Source organism: Phalacrocorax carbo, chromosome 1 (genome assembly GCF_963921805.1).
Source record: "Phalacrocorax carbo chromosome 1, bPhaCar2.1, whole genome shotgun sequence".
NCBI lineage: Eukaryota > Metazoa > Chordata > Aves > Suliformes > Phalacrocoracidae > Phalacrocorax > Phalacrocorax carbo.
The window spans coordinates 168,223,968-168,251,416 of NC_087513.1; positions in this window are offsets into that span (position 1 = coordinate 168,223,968).

Genomic DNA, 27,449 nt, shown 5'->3' on the forward strand with positions numbered 1-27,449 from the left:
TTTAGACCAGCTTTGAAATGTTCACCACTCAGAGAACTAACGTATTTATAAGAGAATCCCAAAGCAAAAGTCCCTTTCATCCCAGTTTCAGAAGTATCTTAAACATGACTTGAAAAGCACCAAGAGCAACATATTATTTCATTGAGAGTAAGAGTTATTGCTTCCCTGGACCCGAATGACAGGTTCATACACGGTCAGTATGCTGAAAGAGTTCACTCATTACAGGATACTTCTTAGTACTGTATTAAACCATTTTGCGCCACTATGAAGCAGTTAATTATCTTTCCATGGCAGTAAAAGGAATTAATTGGAAAAAGACCTGAATTTTATGCAACGTACACAGAGGGATGCATCCTCAGACATTTGAGCTATGTCAGCAAAAGACGCTTCTTCTAGAGACAGAAAATTCCAAGCAGGTGACAAAGAATGCTGCCAGTTCTAGTTGTTCATCACCACAGATGAAAAAAAAAATCATAAAGAGGACAAGCTGGGCAACAAAGCCCTATAAAATTAATTCAGAGTCAGGGTGAGCCAGAAACTATGTTTTCTTTTTTATTGTTCTAACTGTGCTGACCAACAGATTTTATTTAATTATTCAGAAAAATTTGTACATGAACAATTTCTGTGAGCCCTAGTTTCTCTGAACTAAATTAGAAGAAGGAAAATTTGTTTGCATCAGCACACTTCTGACTTTAATTTAACAGTTTCTGGTGCAAATCACTTTCCTTCTAAAATGAGCTGGGAATTATTTTCTTCGTATTGATTTTAAATTTTATGGCTTAGTGCTCTATGCTTTCCCTGTTTGATGCAACAGATCAGCATTTTTTAAGACTAGTGAATGTGTATGCATGTATAGAGCCTTGTATCTCTTTTGAGCTATTACTGTGATTAGAATAATATAGTGTTTTGCTTATTAAATGTGCTATTGTCTGTGGAATGGTCTTGAGAGATAGTGATGTACAAATGTTAAACTCTACTACCGGCATCTTTTTTTCTTTCCTGAAGAAGTTAATTAACATCAACCTAGTTGGAGAAAAATTTTAACAGTATAGTGGTATGTACAATTTAAAAAACCCTCACAACACAAATCTCCCTCAAAAAACCTAGAATGTCAGTGACCATGCAGTCAAGAAACGAAAGTGAGAATGCCAGAATACTGTGATGAAGATACCTCCTGTAGGAAAAATTTGATTTAGAAGTTGCCATTTCGAAGGTGCTATAACCAGTAACGTTCCCTGAAGGTTTTTTCAGCTACTGCAAGTATGTCTTGATGATATGTTGATTTTATTTCAGCATTTCATAAATACTGTATCTGTTAAACTCTGTGAAAAGGCAGCAGGAACTTTTTCGTACTGCCTGTAGTACAGTTGACTTCCTGTGTTAGCTCTCAAAAGCACAAAGGCAGAAACTTTTCATCAAGCACAGAGCAATGACATTCAAACAACTTTGAATAACTCAGGCACTGGATCCTACTCTATGTATCAGCATTGGAACGAGACTTAGAGGCCAGCCAGTGTGCCAGGCATGCCTCTGGACTCCCACCCTAAACAGCAGCAATAGCACCAGCGTGATGGAATCACAGTTACTTTTGAAGCTCTCTAACGTCCATACAGTTAAAGACTGTAACTTTTGTTCAAATTCAAGCTCTTGACTAGAAAACAACTCATAATATCTTGCTTTCCATATATATATATACTTAAATTTTTGCTTTTATTTTCCAATAATACCAGACGTTTTAAAAACCTTCAAATATTTCTTTTTGATAGTTATCACATGTTCACAAATGCATAAATTCAATCACCAGCTATAAAATGTTTTTATTTTAATTTCTTACTACTGTATCTGTCAGTACAATAAAAACATCATAATACTGTGATATATAAGGAACACAAGAAAAAAGAAAAAATAGAGAGCATTATTCCTAATTTTGTAGGAACTTTTGTACAGAAAATAAACCAGAAAAGTGTTATGAGGCATTAGCATAATGCTACAAACCATACTTTTGAAACATCCCTGAATCAGACTTTTAATTTAATTCCATTTCCCAAGGTTTAGGATGAGACTCACCTTCAAGGGTCTGCGCCTGTGATCCCTATTCTTATTTTGTGCTATAAATGCATGCAAAAAGCATGCATGATCTGTAATGTCTTTCAGAGAAATATTTCTAAGCTTTTCAGACAGATTTTGTCATACTGGAGTACTTGTAGTGTAATCCACTTTTTATTTTTGACTCATAATCTATGTTAATAGGTGTCTCGATCATGCAGAAGCCACTGTTTAGCTATAAACTTCTCAATACAAATTTCTCTAATTATTCTTTTCCACAATATTAATTCAACTGATGAGCAAAATAGGTCTTATTTTTAATCTGTTTTTTTAATCCAGAGATGTGAGATACAATTCAAATTTACATATCTAGGTATTTAGCTGTTAACCATGTGTTAGCACTGAAATGATAGTAAAGACTAACAGTCTGCTAGTATCTGCTAGTATACTTTCAGACTATCAGCTTGGTCTGAAAATTAGGACTTCCATGCTTAAGGAAATATAGTCAAAGGAAAATTCTTCAACACCTCACATCCTTGTACATAAATTTATAAACCACTTCAATTTAAAAAAAAAAAGCAACAATTATAATCACTCTTATCCATTTACTTCTATGGATGTCTATTCTCTGCAGACATGGTAAACCTGATGCCTCAAAGACAATATTGATAATTTTTAATGGTCTCTGCAAGGTACAGTATATGTCTATATGTGAATGTGGACATTCTCTCAAAAGAACATGAACTGCGAGAAGAGGTCTAGAAACTCGGCAATAACACATGAACGTATGTACTAACATATTTGTGTACCTACTTATGTCCATAAATTACCATTTATACTGGTAAAATAAATATGCCTGGGACTGCTTTGTGGCTGGCATAAAAAACATACATGCTATTAAGCACCATTATTCTCCAAAACAAGGTACTGCTTGCAAATGGTACATTGGAAATGGTACATGACCTGTGCCAGCTCCCAAATCATATCCAGGAACTGCTTGGGTACATACTGGCTGGCACGGTCCAGAGCTGTGCCCAGGGATCATTTTAATGGCTTCATTTTACAGAGAAGTGAGATCCAGTGCACAAGAACATTTGTAGGAAGTGCCCAATTTGCTGGCATAGATATAGTCTAGCTGAATCAGCACTTGCACAGAGGGTACTGAAATTCTCAGTATAAGCAATGGAGAGTAAGCAGGTTGTTCTGAAGATGTTGGAAGGGCAGAATCTGCCCTCCTAAATTAGGCATCAAAATCAGATGGACTAGCTCTATCTAACCACCTAATAATTCATGGAATCTGTATTATAAATAATGAAAAAGTAGAGCTAATGAACACATAGCAAATTATGTGTAAGAATTTGAAAACTAAATAGCAAAACACAAAATATTGCTGATAAAAAGAAAATGTTTATTAATACAAATGGGATACTAAAGTAATTAAGTCATAAAGTGAAAAGGCATGGAAAGACAAGTGAAACTCCCTGATTATAAAATGTATAAACAGAGCCTATTAAAGTTAATCCACAGGGTTAACTGCCAGCATGACTCTTGTTCATCAACTTATTCTGTTAATATTGTAGTCTTTTAGCTGAACCAAAAGTTTACATAAAAACATGGTAATGTCAGAAGATTCTCAATAATTAAAGCAGTGCTTTGGAGAATGTTAGTTCATACATTATTTTTAATGTATAGCTTTAATAGAAATAATGAAGAAGAAACTGGAAACAAACTGCCCACTCTGGAGAAGCATGGTTTTATACATGCCAGTCAGTGTTTCCCAGTCTCATCTCCTCAAAATTTCATCTTTGTTTGAGATGTCACAAATTTTGTTCTGCTTGACTCAGGCAGCCACTGCAAAGGGTTATTTAATGCTGAAATGAAGTATAACAAAGCATTCAATTTCACAACCGGATGCTTTTACGCACATGCTCCAGTCATCATAACCCTGTAGCCCAGTCTTACAATGACAATATTTCTGTTATGTTCCTTTTTTCACATGGAACAGTGATTTCATGAAACTGTATGTTTATTTCAAACAGTTGGAATACATAATGTGTTTTGAACTCCAGTTGCCTTTGATAGCTTTTTATTGCCAAGCTTTTTGTAGCCAAGCTTATAAAGTGAGCTTTACTAAAAGTATGGATACTGTTGATGAAATGTATTTAATAAAGACATGATATATGTTCTGGTTTCAGACTTGTCACCTGATTTTTTTTTTCATTTTTAGTATATTAAAATGTTGTATTAATATTCTTTTTCAGTGAGGGCTTTTTGTTGTTGTTGTTGTTGTGTATTTTGTTTTTCATCTACTATGCTTTTTGTGAGAAACTTTCAGTTTATATTTTCTTTGGTGCAAGTCAACCAGAAATAAATATTATAAAAATAGAATATATGCAGTGGCTTGCAAAAGGACACTCAACCCTTTGCAGTGTAGAAATATTTAGGTGTTTCAAATGTTAAACTTTAAAATTCATGTTATTTGCTATAAAAAGATAAAAAATTAAATCTAATATTTGCCCCCCAAAACTCTGAACCTTAAACGGCCTTTACAAACCCACATATTTTACAGGAGAATGTGGGAAGGAAAAAGTCTAAAAGTAGGATTCACCTCATTTAACTCCAGCATCCAGAAAATAAATATCTAGGCAAAGTTCACCTTCTAGTAATTGTCTATAATCAGTGCAGCTATATCCTGGGGGCAATCCACATCATTTATCTACTTTAAAACTGAATGAATCACTAGCTGGAAATGTCTTCCATTAACTTGAAAAAGAGCTTTGATACGAGACTTTGACTGTACATCCCAGAATCCAAGTTTCTCTGAATCTTCACTTTGAGTTATCAGATCTGTAAAATGAATATAATTCAGAACTTCAATTTTCACTTTGCTGTTGTATGAAAAACAAAATGCCCTCTGGTTTCAGAGTAAGTAGCCTTTAATTACAGTTTCTATTTTTATTTTTTTTTTGATTTATTTATTTTCTGAGAAGCTTGGGTCGTGGGAAGGAAAAAAAAGGCTTCTTGGGCTCCCAGTTTAGTGATTCAAATTTTGTGGATTACAGAGTTTATATTTTGTGTGTGTGTGTGAGTGTGTCTTACAAGCAGTTTCCGAGAATGTGTCTATGCTCCATGACAGGCAGGCACGGATTCCAAACTATTATCTCCCAATCTACACCTAGTATACATACTTTATGGCACAGTCTGTAACACTGTCAGATTAGTTATGCACATTTAATCTACAAGGATATTAAACTGCTTTTAACTGCACCCTAGGCAGGTTTTTAACCTTGTTGAATACACAGTTGTATTCTTTATTCTTTAGTTTCCTTTAAGAACTTCCATAGTTCTTTCAGCCAAGAAGGAAAAAAGGAAAAGGAGGAAGACAGAGTAATAGAAACAAATTTTCTTTCCTATAGAATTCCTATCTGTTGGAGATATAGGGTTCATGTAATAGATCAGACTTTCTTATTTGACTTTTTTGCTCCTACACAATGTGTGTGATTGAATTATGGATATTTTTTAAATGCATACTTAATTTAGAAGGGCTTCAGAAATATACAACAATAATTTAATAAATTATTAAATTTGGAGTTGATTAAAGCTCTGTTATGTCTAAAGGCGATGAAATCTGCAAAGTTTTTCATTTAATGTAGGACAAATCCATAGTAAAACCTGTGAACATAATTTTATACATATGAATTTATCGTATTGAAATATTATTTTTCTTCTTTTTATTTTACTTGCCCCATTATAAGCACAGGCTCAAATACCCAGAGACAGCAATAAACTGTAAAAAATAATAATTAAAAAACCTCACATGTCTGTGGTATAAGGTGTCTCTAATAATCTACAGTTTTAATACTCATTGACACACCTATAAACTTCTCAAAAAATATCATAACAATATTTTTCTTCACTCAGAATATAGTTTATCTTTTTAATTACTGATTTTCACATGGGTTAACAAATTTTAAATGGCTTTTTCATAATCTGCAAATTCTGACAGGTAAAACAAATTTTTGACAGTCATGGAATATAGGAATATAAGTTCACATTTGGCTTTATTTTTTCATCCAGTAAGAACTCCACTGTTTCTACTGAGTAAATGGGATGTCAGTCAGTCAGGAAAAGTGACTCATTTAGTGGAATGTGAGCTCACACATAGACAGTATAGTGTCAGCAAATGCTGTTGTATACTCCAACCAATTTAGTACCTAGCATTTCAAGTAGCAACATTTTATTGAAGTACTGTAATAGTGACTTTGTTAACTACCCAAAACTGTCACAAATATTTTCAATCAACATTTTAGTTCATGAAGCCAAGCTGTGTAAAACTTTCATTACAAAAAGCAAGCCCATGCAAAACAAGATTGTGTCATGTTTCATTTGTGAATGCAAAACTCATCTCAATTCTCTGGTAATATCCAGAGCACAGGAAAGATTCTGGTAATATGTAACTGTCCCTTCATTGAATTTATTTCCTTATTTACTTTCCTTTTTTACTTCCTTTCTAAAGCTTCCAGTGGTAAGGTAGGATTGCATCTAAATAAGGGTGAAAGGGGCACACAGAACAGCCAAAGTTGTCTAATCATCCAGGAGAAAATGTGTCCAGCCTCTTCTATTTTTGAAAGATTGTTTTCTGACTACATTATCTCCTTGTGCTTAACTGTCTTTTCTCAGGTGTTCTTTTGGAGACAAAAGATGAAAAAAGGAAAGGTTGCAAATTTCCTGCCAGGAAAGAAATCCTTACATAAACCATACTAGCATTTGGAGGTCTTTTTCTCATTTGTTTCTTTAGAGAGAGACAGAAGAGAATCTGTAGACATCCTCCTAAAGAAATGCAATTAGAAAAAATAGTAGTTGCCCAAAGAAATGATGAATTGCCATCCACTTCCACAAAGACAGGAATCTTTTTCTGGGTAAATAATTTGTCCCAGATGTTCTCTTTTAAGTGGTAAGTCTCTTTGAGTGGAATAGATTAAGAGGATTAAGATAACCTTGTCAGTTTTATATTTCTGACTAGGTCTGACTTGTATGGCTACCCACAGACCCTGTTGTTTACAGTTATGAAAGCCTGTACATTTTTACCCTGAGTGCATAAGTCACACAAAGTGAGAGATTTCGCACAGCTTTCACAGTATAACCAGGTTTTTCACCTAATACCTTGAAAATGAAAATCACTGTTTCATTTTCCTTTCAGTACATTCCTTTATAGTTGAAAAAAATGCTCATCAGTTAAATAATAGCTAGAGAATGATGGTGTTAACTACTAAACCTCAGTAATAATAATGGTTAGAACATGAAAAAGACTGAGAAAGGGTAGGATATGTGAGGAGAAATGTTTTGTAAAAAATCCTACAACCAGATTTGAAGAATTTTTCAAACGGAAGACAGTTGATCTACAACAAGGCTTGATGAGTAGGACAGAATACCTTGCACAGGGTATTTGAAACACATTTGTAAATACTCGTTGAACTTACACCACTGCTAAAGCCGTCTGTAGGAGCCATTACAGAGGTGCAGGTAAGCCTTAACTATGTCTTCTTTACTTTTCCTCTGTCCCCTGTGACTTTTGCTCCAAACTCTGTTGCTCCTGAGAGAAACTAGAAAATTCTCTGTGCTAATAATAAAAGTTAGAAAGGATTAGTATGTGCCCGTTTGACTCTACTTTCGGTGTCTGTTAGAAGTTTAGGATAAATTGAGCTTTAGGCATGTCATTATTTTCACTTGAGTTTAAAAACAATCAAGATCAAATTATCTCTGAGACTTTCCCCTGCTCAGATGTATACACCTGATTCAGCTAGCTGTCCATGTAAGGATTTCTGAGAACGCTTGACATACAGGGACAGCTGAATAGTTGTCTTCCAGGTATGATTCATGTCAGTGTCTAAAATAGATCAGGAGATTCATGACCAAACAGCAGCTCTTTTTCTATAAGTAATATAAAGGGTTATTGACTTACTAACTCAGACCTAGATTCCTGTTTTAAATATGTAGAGTTAGATCAGTCATCAGGACTCTCATGTTAAAAAAAAAAAAAAGATGACTTTACTGTCTAGTGAGAGAGAAGCAATTGCACAAATGATACCCATTTGCTAATCCTGCTTGAAATGCTTTTTTTTTTTCTTTTTTTATTTTCATAAAATAACTGGAAATCTTATTAAGAAACAGCGCTTTCTAAAAACTACATCTTAATGACACTGGGTTTTGAGTTTGGTTTTGGTTTTTCCCCCCTCAGAGCTAGATTTCAAAATGTCCAGAATGATCCGTAACAAAATGTTGCTACCTTTGAAATGATTTTGGTTTTCTGTGTCCTCTCTATATATATACTGACTATATGGTATTTATCCTTATTCTTATATCTAGTTTTGTAGGAACTGGAAGAATAATCAGAAAATATATCCATTGTGAAATAATATAAACAAAAGTTACATAGAAATAATAATTTAGTAAAGTTTGATAGCTTTTCTTATTTCTTATAGAATACATAAATAGAATAATTTTTTTTTTGCTTTTTTGTTTTGTTTTGTTTCTCAAAACCAGCGAAAAAGAAAGACTTATATATGCCTAAATGGACGCAAACAGTACTGGGCTGAAACTTTAGTGAAAGAAAGGATGATTTTGGAGGGGAAATCAGTCAATCCAAGACAGTTTGCAATAAAGTTAGAGTTTTGTCCTACCAATTTCCTTCAAGTTTTTCTGAAATATGCTTACATAAAAGGGACCTCCTTTCTGTCTCTTTTTTTTTTTTTGGAGGTGAAAAGCTATATTTCTTTGTCAAAAATATGCCAATAACATTTCATTTGTACAACAAAGGTATTTAAACTCCCAGTGCACTAGCATTACAATACCTCTGCAAAATCCCCAGTAATATTCCCAGTAGCTTCTCTGGTTTTACTAATTCCCTCTGAATCATTTATTTATGTTGATTAATCCTAATCCGGTGACCAGACAACGGATACAAGGACACCAGCAGGTACTACCTGTGCATAGTCTTCTGTGGGTCAATCAAAAATGAACATCTGGTAGGCCAAATGTGCAAGTCTGCTCTAAATATTATCAAACTCAGAGGCAATCCCAAGAGAAGCAGAAGAGACACCCACTAGGCTTTTCTAATCTAGTCCTTGGAAATACTCATTAATTAGTGAGAATCTAATATCTTGAGTTCTTTCATTCCAAAATCAACAACAACACTGTAGATTTCCTTTAATTGTAGAGCTTTGCATCTATCTTAAATTAGATTGTTGCTATTATGTATTCTAAAGAACTAAACTTTCTCTTTTATTCCCATAATTAGCTACAATTTCTTTGAAGCTAAAAATAAGAGTAGAGCTTTAAAAGTGACAATACAGAGAAAACAGAACTAAATTATTGATGCATATACTGGGCCAAAATATGTCTTAAATATGTCATGAAAACTCCAATATACTCAGTGGGACATAAACATCAGTATGAAATTTATGGAGGAAAAATAATATAAAATCATCCCTCCACTACTGGATCAAATGTCCATAGGTATCTAAGTGGTAAAAGTTTAGTCTTGGAAGCAGGACCCAGCAGGATACTCTTCCTCATTTAGGGCTAAGGAATTGCAGTAACAGTAGAGTGGGCCACTGACTTTTGTTATCTTATGTAAGGTGGGAAGGTGGGACATCTGCAACTGAGATCACAATGTTACCTGTCCCTAAAATATGGCTCAGGGTTCACAGTACAAGATAAGAAGTCTTATGGTTACCTGCCAATCACAGAAATTGTACTGGTCTCCTTGCTGGTTCTGGCTGGGGAAGAGTTAATTTTTTTCATAGTAGCAGGCATGGGTCTACGTTTTGGATTTGTGCTGGAAACAGTGTTGGTAAGACAGGGATGTTTTTGTAATTCCTGAGCAGTGCTTATTCAGAGTTGTCATGATCCACTGTTGGGCTTAACAATTTGGCAGAGGCTAAACCCCCTTGCTTTCCAACCAACCTCATAATTCTGGGAGGCTGGGGGCGCCTGGTCTTAACTTCTGATTGACTGCAATGTTTTATCATGACTAGGTTCCTTTTACATTGTCAGGGACAGAATTAAGACTCAAAACAGAGTCAAGTGCCAAGTCACTTTATTTGGCTAACATACATGGGAGAAAAGCAGAGAAAGAGAGAAAAAAGTGAGAAAGGGAAAAAGAGAGAGAGAGAGCGAGCACGAGAGTGTTGCAATAGCTACCACCAAGGATCTGCAGTGGTCTATGTGGTTGGTCCAACCATGTGGTCAGTCAGTCCACCCATCCTTTCTTCCTTCTGTCCACCCGTGTGGTCCATCCATCTTTCCATTTGTCCATCTGTGCAGTCCGCCAGTCGATCGGTGCAGTCCGTGAGTCCGATGTATCTTTCAATATGGTGGTGGTGGGATGTTCCAGAATGCTACTCGTGGTCTCCACTGGTTTCCCATTTTTATAGCGTTGCCCTCTTGCATAGACAATGACTGGTTTTGATACCCACGCCTCCCACTCGGTGGTGGGGCACATGCCCAGTACTATCACTAGAGGATGCTAGAAAGTTCTAGAGGGTCCAAGCCCACCCAACAGTCAACCCTGGGCCTGGGCATATGTGCAGAGGGCATGTACTCCAGATTGTAACCTGACTCATAGCCCTGCTTCTACCTCGCAGTATCCTGAACATGATCATCTCATGGTCACTGCAGCCAAGGCTACCCGCAACTCTCACATCCTCAACGAGCCCTTCCTTTTTTGTTAGGATAAGGTTGAGCAGCACACCTTGCCTTGTTGGCTCCTCCACCACTTGCATCAAATTGTTGTTCTTGATGCTCTGCAGGAACCTTCTGAATCATGCATAGCTCACTGTGTTGCTGGACAGTGTTGGACAGTGAGGTGGATAGAGAACTGGCTCAACAACAGAGCTCAGAGGGTCATGATCAATGGAGTAAAGTCTGGTTGGAGGCCCATAACTAGTGGTGTTTTTCAGCAGTCTGTACTGGGACCAGTCCTATTCAATATATTCATCAATGACCTAGACAAAAGGACAGAGTGTAACCTCAGCAGGTTTGCTGATGATACAAAACTTGGAGGAGTGGCTGATATGCCAGAAGGCTGTGCTGCTATTCAGCGAGTCCGGGACAGGCTGCAGAGCTGGTCTGAGGGGAACATAATGAAATTCATTAAGAGCAAGTTCAAGGTCCTGCACCTGGGGAGGAACAACACCATACACCAGTACAGGTTGGGGGTTGAACTACTGGAAATAGGCTCTGTTGAGAAGGACCTGGGAGTTCTGGTGGACAGCAAGCTGACCATGAGCCAGCAGTGTGCCCTTGTGGCCAAGGACAACGGTATCCTGGGATGCATTAAGAGAGTGTGGCCAGCAGATCGAGAAAGGTTATCCTCCCCCTGTACTCTACTCTACCCTACTGAGGACACATCCGGAGTACTGTGCCCAGTTCTGGGCTCCCATGTTTAAGAAGGACAGGGAACTGCTCAAACAAGTCCAGCAGACAGCTACAAAGATGATCAGGGGACTGGAGCATCTCCCTTCTGAGGAAAGACTGAGAGACCTGGGTTTGTTCAGCCTGGAGAAGAGAAGACTGAGGGGGACTCTTCTCAATGCTTATAAATATCTAAAGGGTGGGTGTCAAGAGGATGGGACTGGACTCTTTTCAGTAGTTCCCAAGGATGGGACAAGGGTCAATGGGCACAAACTGGAACACAGAAAGTTCCACCTGAATATGAGAAAAAAACTTCTTTAGTGTGAAGGTGACAAAGCAATGGAACAGGCTGCCCAGGGAGGTTGTGGAGTCTCCTTCCCTGGAAACATTCAAAACCCTGCTAGAAGCAGTCCTGTGTACCCTGCTGTAGGTGAACCTGCTCAAGGAGGGGGGTTGGACGAGATGATCTCCAAAGGTCCCTTCCAACCCCTACCATTCTGTGATTCTGTGAAGAACTGACTGCTGATGGGAAATAATGAATGAATTCCTTGTTTTGCTTTGCTTGCATGTGAGGCTTTTGCTTTACTTATTAAACTGTTTTTATCTTAACTCATGAGTTTTCTCCCTTTTAGTCTTCTAATTCTCTCCCCCATCCAACTGCGGGTGAGTGAAAGAGTGGCTGTGTGGTGCTTAGTTGCTAGATGGGGTGAAACAATGACATCTTCATTTCCCAGACTTTTAGCCACTGTGCTTCCCACATATTTTGCTGGCACATCTGGTCACACAAGGAACCAGTTCAGGGAGGAAAATCAGCAGGGGAACAGGAACAGGAATGCATGGCTGGATGTGAGGGAAAGAAGAACAGGGCCACAGTTTTAGCATCAGATCAGCAGGTCATCTAATCACTCTCAGTCTTCTGCACAGACCTGAGGAGGGGGATGATTTTTACACCGTAGCTTGTTAAAAAATTGAAAGATTATATGTGATTTGGTTTTTTTTTTATTATTATTATTATTATTTCCTGTGGGAACATCTAATATACAGTAAAGGCAATGAATCAAAAAATACAGACAAGAACGAAGAATATCCTTCTTTCTGCACAAAAGTCAGTCATTTCGTTATTCACCTGCAAACACTTGACTTCTGTTCAGGTTTCCTTCTTTCTTTGATCTGCAGATCTGCACAGATCTAAGCTCCAGCCCATAAAATAACGTGCATGCACCCTTCTAAGCACATGCGTGGGAGTCTGCTCCCACAGAGAGGAAGGGTGGGTTAAACTGGGAGAGAATGAGAGAGAAAGGAGAACAACCAAGCCTAAAAATAGAAAGTGGGACGTTGAGCAGGAATACAACAGCCTGCAGCCTACAAGGAGAGCAGGTAGATAAGATGGTTTTTCCTTAAGCTAATAACTAGGAGTGGAAGGGGCAGCTGTGAGAGAGAGTGACTCACAGTAATAAGACTTTCTTAGAGCATTATCTATCAAGTATTTCAGTATCTTCATCCCTACTCTTAATCCAATTATTTATGAGTACTTTCTCTCTCTCACACACAGACACACACACACAAAAAGCCGGTAGATTTTCTTAACAAAGGATTTAATCCTAAAATTAATTTGTGCATAAATAACATCATATGATGTTGTTAACTCCCCTATTTTCCCACAAGCTTGGGCCCTCAGGTAAGATGGCAGGCTAAAACTCACTTGTTCAGGAAGTTGTGAAATCTTTCCATCCTATTCTGTCAAATTGCCTTGTTCTTGGACTGCAAAAATCTTTCTGTATTCCAGGTCTCACCCAAATAAACCCCCCCAGTTATGCTAAATTACATAGTGGGTTTTAGTGAAGGACTGGTATTTGGAAGAAGTTAGAGTCATTCCAAAATCTCAGTTCATTTGAATGTTCTCAAACTGACTTAGTCCCAAAACTCCAAAAGTGGAAGATGAATTCTTATATTCCCTCATTATTTTTTTTCACAAGTAACTGCACATTCTTAAAAAGTGCAAGGTTAAAACAACAAAAAAAAGTCTCTAAAATAATATTTGTTATAATATTAGAATGAGTCAGTTACTGACATGAAGTTTGTATGAAAAGATTAAAAAAACACAATATGTAAGAAGGATACATGAATACGACTGCCCAGTAAAATGCATTAATGTTTGATCAACAGATCTACTAGTGAAGTTAGTTTACCATTGAATAACATTTTATGTAGAGAATATTTTATATCCAATGTTTCAAAGATTGTATCTCTGTCTATTTATCACAGTATTAATCTAGCTTTGAAATATCTCCAAAGCAGAAGTTTCTAAATAAAATTCACAATAATATATATTCCCGAAGCAGAATCCTTATTTTTCTGCAAAACCAAAGGCCCATTCTTGTTTCTGTTTTGATTAGTTTTCCTGCAAGGCTTTTACAAGGATTTGCTGATTGAACCAAGAAATTACAGCTATACAAATACTATATTAACCATATTCACTATTGGGATGCCTAAATAGTACAGATAAAAGATATTTGCTCCTCTTTCCATTGTCTCTTGTTCAGGTATTTTTAAAAATGCATGTTCAAAATAAAATTGACATTTAACAAATACACACTTTATCAATCTTATTTATTCATTTTTAGAATAATCCACTGATAAATTTCTGTAAGGACTGCATATCTATCAGTGGGAGTCCACAGACTTGAGATAGATCACAGAGAATTTTATAATAAGATGACCAATTAAAACAGGAAGCTTTTCTTGGGGAATTATTTCACTATGCTTTATTATTTTTCTGTGCTGATGTGTTCATAGCTGATTGATGCTTCTGTGAAAAAAGTATAATGGGACACATCTTTTGAAGACACTTTTATTGCACAGACAGCACGATGAGAATGATTATACAGTCATAAAAAACAACAAAATATCTTCCCATGTCAAAGGACACTTTCTGTGAGTGCCAGTTAGAAGAACCTGTCATGACTTCAAGATCTGGTACTTCAGTTGGCAGGGACACAGCACAACAGATCATAATGTGACAGTTCCCTTGGGAGTCCAAAATGTGTTAAGGGATTTCACTTGCCCTGCAGTAACAAAACAGGCTGTTTTAAATGTTGTTAAGGACATAACCCTGACAGAAAACTTCATTTTCCCTGTCTTGACCAGAAATCTGGAGTAAAGCAACCCAGTCCGATCTGTGGAAAAGATCAGTTCAAGCAAAGAAAGACATTCAAAAGACTTTTTAGGTTGTGACACCCAATCTAAAAGACAGTTTGAGTCAAACTGTATTACCAAGTATCACTCAGTGCACTTTATATATAGAAAGAAAAATGGAATTAAACTTTTAGTAACTAAGCAGGTCATGAGGAAAGATTTGTCTTAAAGTGACATCTCAGAATCTCAAATAACATGATGTCAGTAAAATTCAGATGTATATACTGCATCAAGTTTGTAACAGTTCCTGCAAACGGCATGGGAATCCTTCTTCAGGTGGTAAAGGTCATGTTGTAGGTGGTATTTTCTACACATTTTTTGAAACCAGCAAAATGTCTTTTGTAGAAAGACTGTATTAAAACTGCTAATCAATCTGTTCTATATGATCCTCGAGGATTTTAACACAGAGATACAAAGAGTAACTTGAATATAAGGGAAAAAATAGTCTGAAGAAAACCAGTACTGAAGAAATCAAATTAAAATACAGTAAAAATCATTAATGTTATTAAAAGCACTGTGTACTTGGATGAAGTACCTGACTGAATTAGTAAGTTTAGCTAAAATGTATATTCTGTCTGTGGTGTTGCACGATACTCACCTGAAATTTTTCCTTAAATTTAAATAACATGTTCTATTTTGGATTAATTAGGTATTCATTTCCAGCACTTTGTGTTGCAGGTTTCTTACTCCGCAGAGACGATCATCCTGAATCATGGTTTCTTTCTGTTACATTGCTTTGCCTGATCTCACAATGATTATAATGGACTTCCAATCTAAGAAGTAATAGTTTGGAGTGTTACTTAATATGTTGCTTTTGCCATTTCAGTCCCTTTTTCAATGTTACTTTTTGCTGATACAGAATTTTTCTCTTTCTTTGAACCCACACAGGGACCCCCAAGTGTTCTCCTGGCCTGAGGGGACCATAGGCACCACACTTCTCCTGGCAAAGACTCTGGGGTGCTCGTGTGACTCTACTGTAACACCACACAAGCTTATTTTGCTTGATCTCAGGAGCTATTGCCTTCTGGACCCAGAGGGACATTGGATGAGTGTAACACTGAAGAAATCAGTGAGGAATACAACCAAAAGGTAGGAGTTCTATAACCAGTAAACATTGTGTCAGTATTAGATTATATTATTGTTGGGAATCTTATGTACCTATTGTGATTTAAATAAGTTTATGTGTGTTTGTACTATCTCACTGTGGTTTATGTTTATATATGAAGAACAAGAAGCAGAAATTCCATTTCTTCATGTCACTTAAATGACTTTCCACTTGCATTAAATCTTTGAAACTCACAGTCTAAAAGCAGAAAGATGATATATATAATGAGAAACTGGAATAAATGGGTAAAAGTTAAATATAATTTATCATCAGGAAAATGAAGTGAAACCATATGGCTGAAATTCTCCATATCTCAGAAGATTTAGTAACTCTGAAGGGAAACATTGTCCTAAGAAAATTATTTAGACTTGGAATACCCACTCCATATTTTTGTTGTTGGTTTTGGTTTTGTTTTGTGGGGTTTTTTTTTAACCTGTCTTCTAATAAATCCAACTGAGCTTCAGAATTTACACATACCTTTGTTCTTTCACAGTAAAAAGGAAATAGTAGTTTCTGGCAAGACCATTGAACTAAAATAAATTAATAAAATTAACTACAGTTATGGTGCATAACCCTTCTGGATCAAAATAAAAGATTTCTACTACATTGCATTTTTATTACGCAGAAATAAACTATTTGTTTATTACTTAAATTTTCAAGAAATAGAAGTATCAACATAAATTGTAACATATGAACCTAAAAAATTAAGGATTAACAAGAACCAAAAAAGAACAAGCTGAACAACGTAGCTTCCTAAAAGCTCAGAATGAAATTCCCATAGCATTCCTCTGTAGTTAGAACTAAACGTGTCTCCCTACATTTCTCTTCCACAAATATTTCTTAAAAAAGTAGATTCTCAAAGTTCTTCAGTCTAGTGTGAGATAAATTATACATGGAATAAAGTAAAGCATTTGAAAGGTTACTCTCAATTAGTTCATATTTAGTTTTGTGCTATTTCTTTAAAATTTGATACCATTTTCAAAACTTTTCAGAAGTCAAGACCTCTTGCTCTATTTGTACCTTCTATCTTTCATATTGTATAAAAGTGTCTATTTTTCCTCTTTCTCAGTATATATGTCACACTGCTTATTAACAGATCCCTGGTTAGTTTATTCCTGGGTCTTGGTAGCCTCACCATCTATGCTGCGTAAATGCAAGTTCGGTCTTTTGAAGTCAGTCAACATTTTCCCTCCGAAATATATTCCTGGTTTTGCAAACAGTCTACACTGAGGCAGCTCCTGTTGTGAAATATGGATGGGCTTTAGCTGGACTTGGCCCCATCCAACCTTCTCAGTTGTCTTGCACAGTTATAGCAGACTTTGGATACCAAAATGCTCCCATATGTTGTCACATTGCTTTTCAAGTTAGAGAAGCACCACTCCTATGGTGGCCACTCTGGTGACACAATCCTGTTATTTCAGATACCATGAAATAAAAACCCAAGCATATTTCTGGGGCCATGATGACTCAAAGAGCTGGGCTCAATAGCTTTGGACACAGCCAGGCTGCTCGAGAAGTAGCTAAGTGTGAGCAGTCTAATCACAGCCCATGCAGGCAGTCCTCCAGGTCAGTAATCAGCTCCCAGTGGAATATAAACTCAAAGGTAGCAAAATATCCAAAGTATCCCAGAAACACACTTGTGTGTTCAGTTCCCCTTTTCTACCCCTACTCAAACATGGAGTATTTTTCTATGATATTTTTTGAAATCAGGCAAATGAAAAAATATGGGAAACAATTAACAGGGTCAAGGACTCTGTAGAGAATCCCAGAGGACAATTAGCAAAGGTTAATGATTTAGGAGACCCAGAACCAAAGGAAAGAGTTTCAAACCAGGTTACCTGCTAAGAAAATAATTATGTGTAAGTAAGCTAGAAATCCAATATTTCTTACCACATCAGTAAAAATCAGGCTGACAGACACTGACCTTGTATGTTCCTAAAGAAAGATTTGATTTTTTTTTTTTTTAAAGAAAAAAAAGGAAAATATTCACTATGTTCACCCTTCTGGTCACCAGATATCAGAGGAGTAGGAAGCAACTTCAGTTCTCCAACATCTCTGCAAGAAAAGACAGAAAGAGGAGTGCTATTTGAAGTACTTTTTTGGCTTTCCTTGATTTAAAGTTTTATGAGTAGCAGAGGAGGATACTGAAAGTTTCAGTTGGCTTTTAAAGGACAGGTGGAATTTAACCTGACCTGTCATAGAAGAGAACTCACAGGAAAAAGGAACTGAGAGAAGAAAAAACCACAGGTGAAGACAGGGGAGCAGAGATAAAAGATGGATTCACAAAAGCTAATTTTATCCTGTAAAAGCTGATTTCCTAGAACTGTCTCCACAGTATTTGGAAAGCAGCTGTTTGAGACATAATGTAAAAAAATCTAAAGCTAAACTCTTGTTCTGAATTACCTTTTGGAGTTACCTGTATCTGGCAAATGACTATAAAGTGATATGAGGGAAGTTAGTGCTTATGGGCTGAAGTTCAAAATTTGAGTGAAATGAAGTTTCCTGAGTAGAAGAGGAAGAAAAAAAATAAAAATTTTAGACTGCATTTAAAAGGCAGGTGGAATTAAACCTGGTCTAAAATTATAGAATCATACAATCGTTAAGGTTGGAAAAGATCCTTAAGATCATAGAGTCCAACCGCTAACCTATCACTGCCAAGTCCACCACTAAACCATATCCTCAAGCACCATGTCTACCCTTATTTTAATTACCTCCAGGGATGGAGACTCCACCACCTCCCTGGGCAGCCTCTTCCAATGCCTGACAACCCTTTCAGTAAAGAATTTTTTCCTAATATCCAACCTAAACTTCCCCTGGCGCAGCTTGAGGCCATTTCCTCTCGTCCTATCGCTTGTTACTAGGGAGAAGACACCAACCCCCACCTCACTACAACCTCCTTTCAGGTAGTTGTAGAGAGCAATAAGGTCTCCCCTCAGCCTCCTCTTCTCCAGGCTAAACAACCCCAGTCCCCTCAGCCGCTCCTCAGAAGACTTGTTCTCTAGACCCTTCACCAACTTTGTTGTCCTTTCCTGGACACGCTCCAGCACCTTGATGTCCCTCTTGCAGTGAGGGGCCCAAAACTGAACACAGTACTTGAGGTGCAGCCTCAGCAGTGCCGAGTACAGGGGCACGATCACTTCCTTACTCCTGCTGGCCACACTATTCCTGATACAAGCCAGGATGCCATTGGCCTTCTTGGAATGGTTTTCTTGTTCTTAAAAGCAAAGATATACAAAAGAAAATAACTACACTGAAAGCACAGAGAAATCCTGAGCATATTATTTGTTCACAATACATTATTCTTCTTTCATATGAAATAAAATGAAAAAATGAAATAACAAATAGTAATAAATGGAAAAAAAAGAAGAAAAACATATGAAAATATTTATCCTGTATTGCATGTGATAGTTATGCCTTCTGTCACTGTAAGACTGGTATCTGCATTCCTCTGAAGCTTCACAGTTCTTTTCCTAACATTATGAATTTTCTATGAAAAGGAACACACTAGTCTAAAACCATGTGCATAATACATACAGAAATGAAGTTTGTAGTATATATTGACCTGTCTTGATATAGACTTCATTAAAGGTCACATGAAGTTCGCAGTGCTGCCTTATGTGTACGATTATGAGACTATGTACCAGGTTAGTGGCATTTTTACTTTTAGCTGTCATTAGACTCAATTCTTTTAAATTGATTGGTGACTGTCAAGCAAGCTCAGGCAACAAAGGAGCAAGTTTAATTTATCTAGGAATCTGTGTGTGTGACTGTGTTTTTATATATGCATATTTAAATATGCATGTGTTTATATACATATTCATACAAACACAATTATTGTTCTGTTTTGATGAATTTCATTAAGCCTCCTCCTTAATATCTGTAGGTGCTATTAATTTTAAAATGCAATATAAACAGAACACATAGAACCTCCCTATTTTTCATTCTCCCTTGAGCTACTAAATCACCCACACAAGTAAACAAACAACTCTTCACACTGAACCCTCCCTACCAGCACTTGGAGATGCTAGGAAATGATCACCTTCCATCTGCTCTTGTTTGTGGAGGACTTAAAAAAAATCTCAAAATTTAGTGTTGATGTATTTAGCACAGGAAGGAATTGTTACAACACTGCAAAGTAAGCAAAAATAAAGCAAACCATAGATATATATTTACAAAATGTTTTTGATTGAAAGCTCTCTACACGCCCTACTTAATGTTTAAATGAACTAATTTATTCACTGGTCTTTCTAGGCCACTTATAAGCATTTGGTCTACCAAATGGAAAATCTGTGTTTTCAGGATCCTTGTAACTGTTTATTATTATTGGTATTTACTTGGTGCTTCTAAATGAGAAGTGTGACTTGCAAAATTTAAGTTGTGGCATTCAGTAGTTGGACATATTTAAACAACAAAGGGAATAAGCTATTCTTATACAAATGAGCAAGATATTTTTTAAAATTATTTTATTTTGGAGGGATATTCAAAGATCAGTTAACTCCAGGAAAAAGATTGGTTTTCAGTCTTGGTCCGTATTTTTTTTATTTGCAAATACAGTAATAAATTTTAAAAATTGTAAAAATAAGATGCTGTATCTTAACTGCATAGCATAGCAATTTATACAAAGCTGAAGACATTTTAAAGGGCAGTTTTTCTTCACCTATGTCCACAAACTAAACTATCTCAAACTTATTGCATTATAATAGGCAATAACTTTGCTAGATAAAGGTAATTTATGGAATTTATGAAAGTTATTTCATAACTAATTTTCTAGAAATTAACATTTATATATGCACTTTTAGCTTATATACAATTTCCTTTGCATACTGCTGTGTTCTCAGCTGGAACAGTGTGGTTTACCTTGAAAAATAAATGTATAACAAGCTTGCAAGAGGGAAAGTAAATTATAATCTTTATCATTCCAAAGATGATCAGTTTATGGGAATATATCCATTTCAGCCTGGCTTGATTCCAGATGGGAAGCAGTTTGGCTTTCTTGAGGACAACTCACTTTTTTTGTTTTCATGTCCATGATCTGAAAATTAGAGAAAAAAGTGTGTTTTTCTCTTGATGAAAAATAAATAACAGACCTTACATTTTTACATTAAATATGTTTAAGGAATTAGGACTGAAGTTTTCAAAGTAAATTTTTTTCAATATTCGCTGCTGAAGAAAGCCTTAATGCATAGTGAGCATATTGTAAAAACCACAAAACAAAGCAACAAATAAACACCAACTCACTTTTCTTATGCAACCTTCCCCCAAATAGTAAACCTGAAAAATTTTAAGTCATGAAAATTTTCATCTCAGATTATTTAATTAAGGTTTTTATTTTTGATACTAAAATTCAGTCTTAAAACAGTTCTCTACTTTTAATTTAATTTCATTTGCTTTGAAATGTTATATACAGATCTGAATGTGAAAATTTCTAATCTGTAAATTTACAGAAATAATACTCTAAAAATTTCATCTAAATTAGAATCTATTAAAAATCTAGGTGAAACTACTTAAGAGAAATCATGATCCTGCTACTAGATACTGCTAATTTTAGTATGTTCCTTTTATGTAGTGCAATTCAAATTCTATTCTCATTGCACTGTCTGTTTATAGCTTTGACCTAGATATATGAGTTCATTTCAGGAATAGATTCTCTGATGTAATCCTGTGTTTGGTATTTTGCTTTTTATTGGTTTAGGTGTCCCTATGGTTCTCATTCTGGCTATGACAGATCCTTGTCTAGGATTCTAATTCCCCTTCATTTTATTCATACACACCTAGTTCAAGAGGATGCACACTCCCAGAGCACAGACCCTTCACTTTCGGCTTTGCAACCCAGCCTTCCCTTCGTAGCCCCAGCCATAATGCTCTAACATGGAAAGACTTCTGCCAAGAAGAGAAAGCTACTGAAAGCCAGCAACTGATGATGATGTCAAGTCCACTGAAGTTCACTGCAAGCTGAGGGTCTACAGAGAGTAGACATAAACTCCAGAGCAAGAAATATTTACCAAAAGGTGAAAAATCAAAGCACTGCTCAAGGTGGTAAGCAGAAAGAATGAAACAGTGTATTTATGAGACTTCTTTTTAAAAAATGTTTTATTTATGGAATGATATATATTTTTGTCTTCACGCTACATCAGCTCAAATTAGCTGACCTGTAACTCAAGAGAAAGATGGATTGCAGTCTATGGGTGACAAGCCTATATGCCAGATATTCAAGGCAATGTTTTTATGGGATCATAATTACTATTTTAAGCAGTGGTAAAATATGCAGTTGAACCATATTTATTTGTCTAATGTCCTGGAGCATTAGTGATGTAGAAACAAATGGATGGTCTGGACTTACCACGTTTCAGATCAGAGACTGAAAAATCTTTGTCCAGCAAGGTATCACAAGATTATTCCAACATAAAACTGACATCAGGCTCAGCTCTGGGAGCGAAGGAAAGAGAAAATTCAGTGCATACTAAGCCCTTACTGTTGCAGTCTGATTTGAAGGCTTTTTGTCACCAGTTGCCATGCAGCTATAGGGCCACTCAGTGACACTACCTCTAGCCATACAAACCATCTAATACTTTGCCAGCATCATTCCTTTTAAAATTACTTTTCAAAATTGACAGCCTTTTTCATTAGTGATTTGGGGAGGTTTAGATAAACGGATATTTCCTGTTCCAAATAACCCTAATTTTTAACCATTTGAAAGTGGGATCTTCGAAGTAAATAATTTTCTACTAAGTAGTAGGCTACTAATTTCAAAGACTTTGCTAACATCTGTTTTCTACAGTATCAGATATAAAAAATTACACTTTTTTGACAGAAATGAGTAGTTACTTCTCTGTGTGCCCTCTTACACTGTTGAATAATGCATAAGATCAAAGTCTCAGGGATATTATGGAATATAAAAGGGATATGTTAACTGTTAAGGATTATCAATATGCAGTATATCACAGGGTGGAAGATATGAGGGGCAACTGGAGACAGAATAAAGAGAATCAGACACAAATCAAGCCTACTCATTCAGAATGTCCTGCTGTGAAAATAATGGAAGAGAATGAGCTTCATCCAAACACCCTGAAAATTACAAGCCATAAAACAGATAAAAAGCTAATATTTATTGAGAAGTCATTTCAGTTTTATTATTTTAAACATTTTTTTAAGATTCAAAACTTGTAGATGTAGCAGAGGTGAGTGAGATGAAGAAGTAGAGATTTAAATGAAGAAACAATAATATCTTTATAAATCATGGCTGGAAAAGAGTGAAGAAGGAAGAGGAATACAAGTGGAAGAAGTAAGATATTTGTGATATCAGGATCTGTGGACTGAACTGCACCTATTAAAGATCTGCTATGTTCTTAATAAATTCATACTGAGATCTTTTTAAGATGTTGACATGAATGTAAATATATCTGGGACAGGGGAAAGAATTCCATGCAGGAAACCCAGAAAAATTCTAAGTAGGAATACTAATGCTGCCTGAAGTATTTACATTTTCAGACATAAAGGGAAAATACATGCTTTAAGAACTTAAGAACCATGCTTTTTTTACTCTTTTTTCTTTTTTTTCTCCTTACAATTCATAGCTGTCTCTTCTTTCTCCTGATAAGATTTCCATGAAGTTGGCTAAGCAGAGTCTTCTGTTTCAATTATGCATACAACCTTGGAGAAGTTAGAAGATATTTTACCACTTGCAAAGATGGGCATCAATTATGTATGTGTGAGACAGATTTTTCTAGGAAGTTAGACTGACAGAATGTGATGGAAAATACAGTGTTCAAAACTTTTCCTCATCCTCTATCCCCCAAGAATTCTCTAGCAGATAAAAATTGATCATTGGTTTTGATTACTGGTTTTGATCACCAGTTTAGTTGTAACATTGGTACAAACAAATGTTTTGTATACTTAAAAAAAAAAAAAAGAAATCTAAATTATTTTATTATTCTAAACAGATTGCTTGAATTCTAAGCAGAATGAATAAATGCTATTATTTTACTTACATTTCATAATAGTGTAACTCTTGTAGTTAGTGGAATTACTTGCCCGCAACTGGAGAAAAATGCAGAGAAAAGCTGGCCCCATTTTGCAGCCTTTTCCCCCTTAGATAGTTGCTATTTATCAAAGGGAAAATCACTTTATGCTATTATTGTGATAAAAATAAATTCACAAAATTAATTATGTCAGTGTGAATGAAAACAAGTTTGCCTACCATATCTAAATACACAGCAGTCTGAACTAGATTTTTCAAAAGAAAGATGAAATAATGTTTTAATCAACAGGTTTAGGGTACTTTGTTTCTATGTTAGGCCTCATTGTTTTGAAAAGAAGTTTCTTGTCTGTAAAATTTTAAGAACATGCTTATGTTTATCCAGTGAAGCTATCCAATGAAATGGAAGTTATAAATTCAAAAAGATTTTCAGAATGAGAGTCTACATCTTCAGGAAATAGAATATGACATCACAATATTTATTGTGTAGTGAGAGACAAAATTATCTCCCTAAACATATATATTTTTTCACAATTCTGATTTGCTTGAATAAAGATGGTATTGCATAGAGCTATACAACAACTATTGTCAAAGAGACTATGAGTTGAGATTGTTTCTCCGTTATTTCACATTAAGGCTAGAACTTCTGATGTTACGGTCAGTCTTTAAGTAAGAGTATTACTTTCAAAGACATATCTACACTTCTAATATTTTTTCAGTGGTACCTGAAGCATAACATGTCCAAAGCATTGTAGAAGGGAAAAACATGGGTGGAATGTACAACAACACTAGCTAAACTGTTAGTCACTTCAAATCTCCATGTTGGCAAGTAATCAAGACTTTAGGAGCATAAACTACTTATAGTATTTTTTCTTTTTAATCCCTCTTGAGTTCATAGAAAGAAGACAGTTCTGTTCCTATCTATACGAATATAGAAGATACACTGTTAATGCCTCCTCTGAAACCACTCAAGGAGATACAACAATCTTAATGAGTACCTTTTCTTCAAACATCTGACTTGAAAACCTTACACAGATGGAGGCATAGGCTTATGCATATACTTTCTTTCTCTTTTTCTTCTCTCTCTCACTATGTATATAGGATTGCAAAAATTAGATATGTGTGTATCAAATACTAGGCATTTGGTTAATAAAAATAAGAATACAGAAGTAACCACAAATGAGGTTGCAACTCTATCGATTAGTTATACTTGCTTTATCCAAGTCTTAGAAATAATCAAAATTTAGTTTAAATTGAGACTTAATCTGTGTTTTCAGTGCTGTCTAATGTTATTTATATATTAGGTACCTTACAACTTTGTTCTCCTCCTTTAAATAAAATTATTTTTTATGATCTAGAAATTTCACAAACCACTGAGAAATTTTGCAGAAAACGATAAAGGAGCCATGTTAAGATTAAGGTTTATTCAGATTATTAGACAGTTGAAATGGTAATGAAATAACAGCAGTAAGAAATTCATAAAGAAAATTTTATTTCCTTGCCTGGCACCTCCAAAGCTAGCTCTGGCCTTATCTCAAAGATTGACAGTGATCTGTCCTAGACCTATTGTATGGTAGGACATGAAGTTAGGATGCATCTGAACAGAATGTGTGTCGAGCTATGTCCATCCTTCACATGTCAGTATGTTTCAATGCATGGAATTTAACTCATCTGCTGCTTGATCTGTTTGGTTTGCACAGGCACCTAATGCCATTTAAGGCACCCTAGGATAACCAAGATATGGTTTGGAAGATATGATTTAGAATCTGTGGGAAACCTGCATCCTCCATGTCAGCATCTTGGAGACATGTAAGGTACCATTCAACTAGTATTTGATAGCTATAAGCGCACAGCTGACTGATGCCTCCAATATGAAAAAAAGATGAACAGTCCCACTTGATAAATCTGTATGTTTTGGTTCATTTTCATTATCTTCTGTTTCATCAAATAAATGTATATTTCAGATTTTCTTGATCAGGATGAAAACCAACTTTGAAATATTGGAACTTATAGTGAACAACTGCGGAAGAAAAGAAGTTTGGATTTGGAACACATTATTTGTGATATAAATATAAAGGTAAACACCATGGTAACTCTCAGGGAACTTGGAATGTGGAGCACTGATTTCAGAAGGGAAGAGTTAAGAGACAAAAGTAAAAAGCTATTCCTTGGACATTGTCTGAACAGCAGTTGCAGTGGCAGCACCTCTGAAAATACCTTGGTATTAATGACTCAGCTTAACATGACAAGAATGAAACCTTTTACCTTATTAGTCTATATGTGGCCCATGAAAAAAAAATAAAGAATTTTTCAGGTAGTTGAAGCTGGTAAGAGAAATTATTCAGCAGGGCAGATCTCATCTTGTGTCAGACAGCTTAGCAAAACACAGATGAAGTTTGTAACAGTTCACTCCCTTTCTTCTCTTTCTGATCACTGCTTTGACAGCATCTATTGTATTACGGAAGAGCCTCTTTTCATTAAATGGCTATGTTGATTTGGAGTGACAGTGCTTTTCAGTCACGTTAGTAAATGAGCCATTCTCCTCAGCAGTTTTCTGAGAAGTGCCAAGAAAAGACAATACCTTAAAAAAATTCTGGAATGACATTGCTGGAGTTGTGGGATAGCTGTATTATTACCACTACTATCTTTTCTCCATGAGTCAGAATAAATCATTAATAATAATATTAAGAGCATTCTGTTTTAAATATAGGAAATATTTGGGGGGGGGGGGAAGATATTTTGTATCATTTTAATGACCGTCACAATCAAGGTGAGGAAATTAATTTTGCTCCTACCATGTTGTTCTGTCAGATGAACACTGAAGTTCTGTGTTTGGTGTGCATATTACTTGTTCTTTTCTCAGGTGAATGTGTGATTTTGAGACAGTCATCAACAATATCAAAGACATAACAAAAAGAAATTCCCCAGAGACTTTATCCTCAGATTATGCTTCATGAATTTTCCTATGAAGAAGAGTATTGGTGGATGAGGGGGAAAGATCCTGATAGTATTTCATTCTACTTCATTGTTATAATACAGGTGACAGCTGCTCTTTAGTCAAGTAATTTTCCTGTATCATCAGCTGTGTTGAAAGGAACAAAAATATTTTATTGTCTCTAAATGGCAAGCAGCAAGTCAGACATGAAGCTTTTCAATTGTCTGGGAAAGATAAGGGTAGGCCGGCCAGTGTTGAGATTACTTGTGCATTGAGTCCATATGAGACACTGTCATCCCAGTTCTGGTATTCTGGGGAACAGATGGAAAGGGGTAATTTGAAATCAGGAGTGGAGACCTGTTCCTGCTCAGTGATTTCACAAAAATCTTCTCCTTAAGTAGCAATGAGAAGTGAATTCTTTCTCAGCTGCTTGGTGTGGACAGAGAGAGCACAAGTATCTCCTACCAACCCCTTCCAAAAGCAACAGCAATTGCCAGTCTGGTTTGAAGATGATAGACAGAATTCTTCTAAAGCATTAGGAGAAAGCCTTAGTTATCAAGACTGTATATACACTAATACAGGTCTTACACCTTTCCATTTTAATATTTGTATATTTGTGTGTTTGTGTACATATATATATTCATGAGAACAGAGAAAACATTAAATAACAAGATTATTCTTTGGAGACCAATATGGGTGACAGAAGGGATGGGATGAGTTCCTGAGCTAACAAATCTTTATTCAGTCAAGCAAATGTATTACAGAAAATAAACCAATGA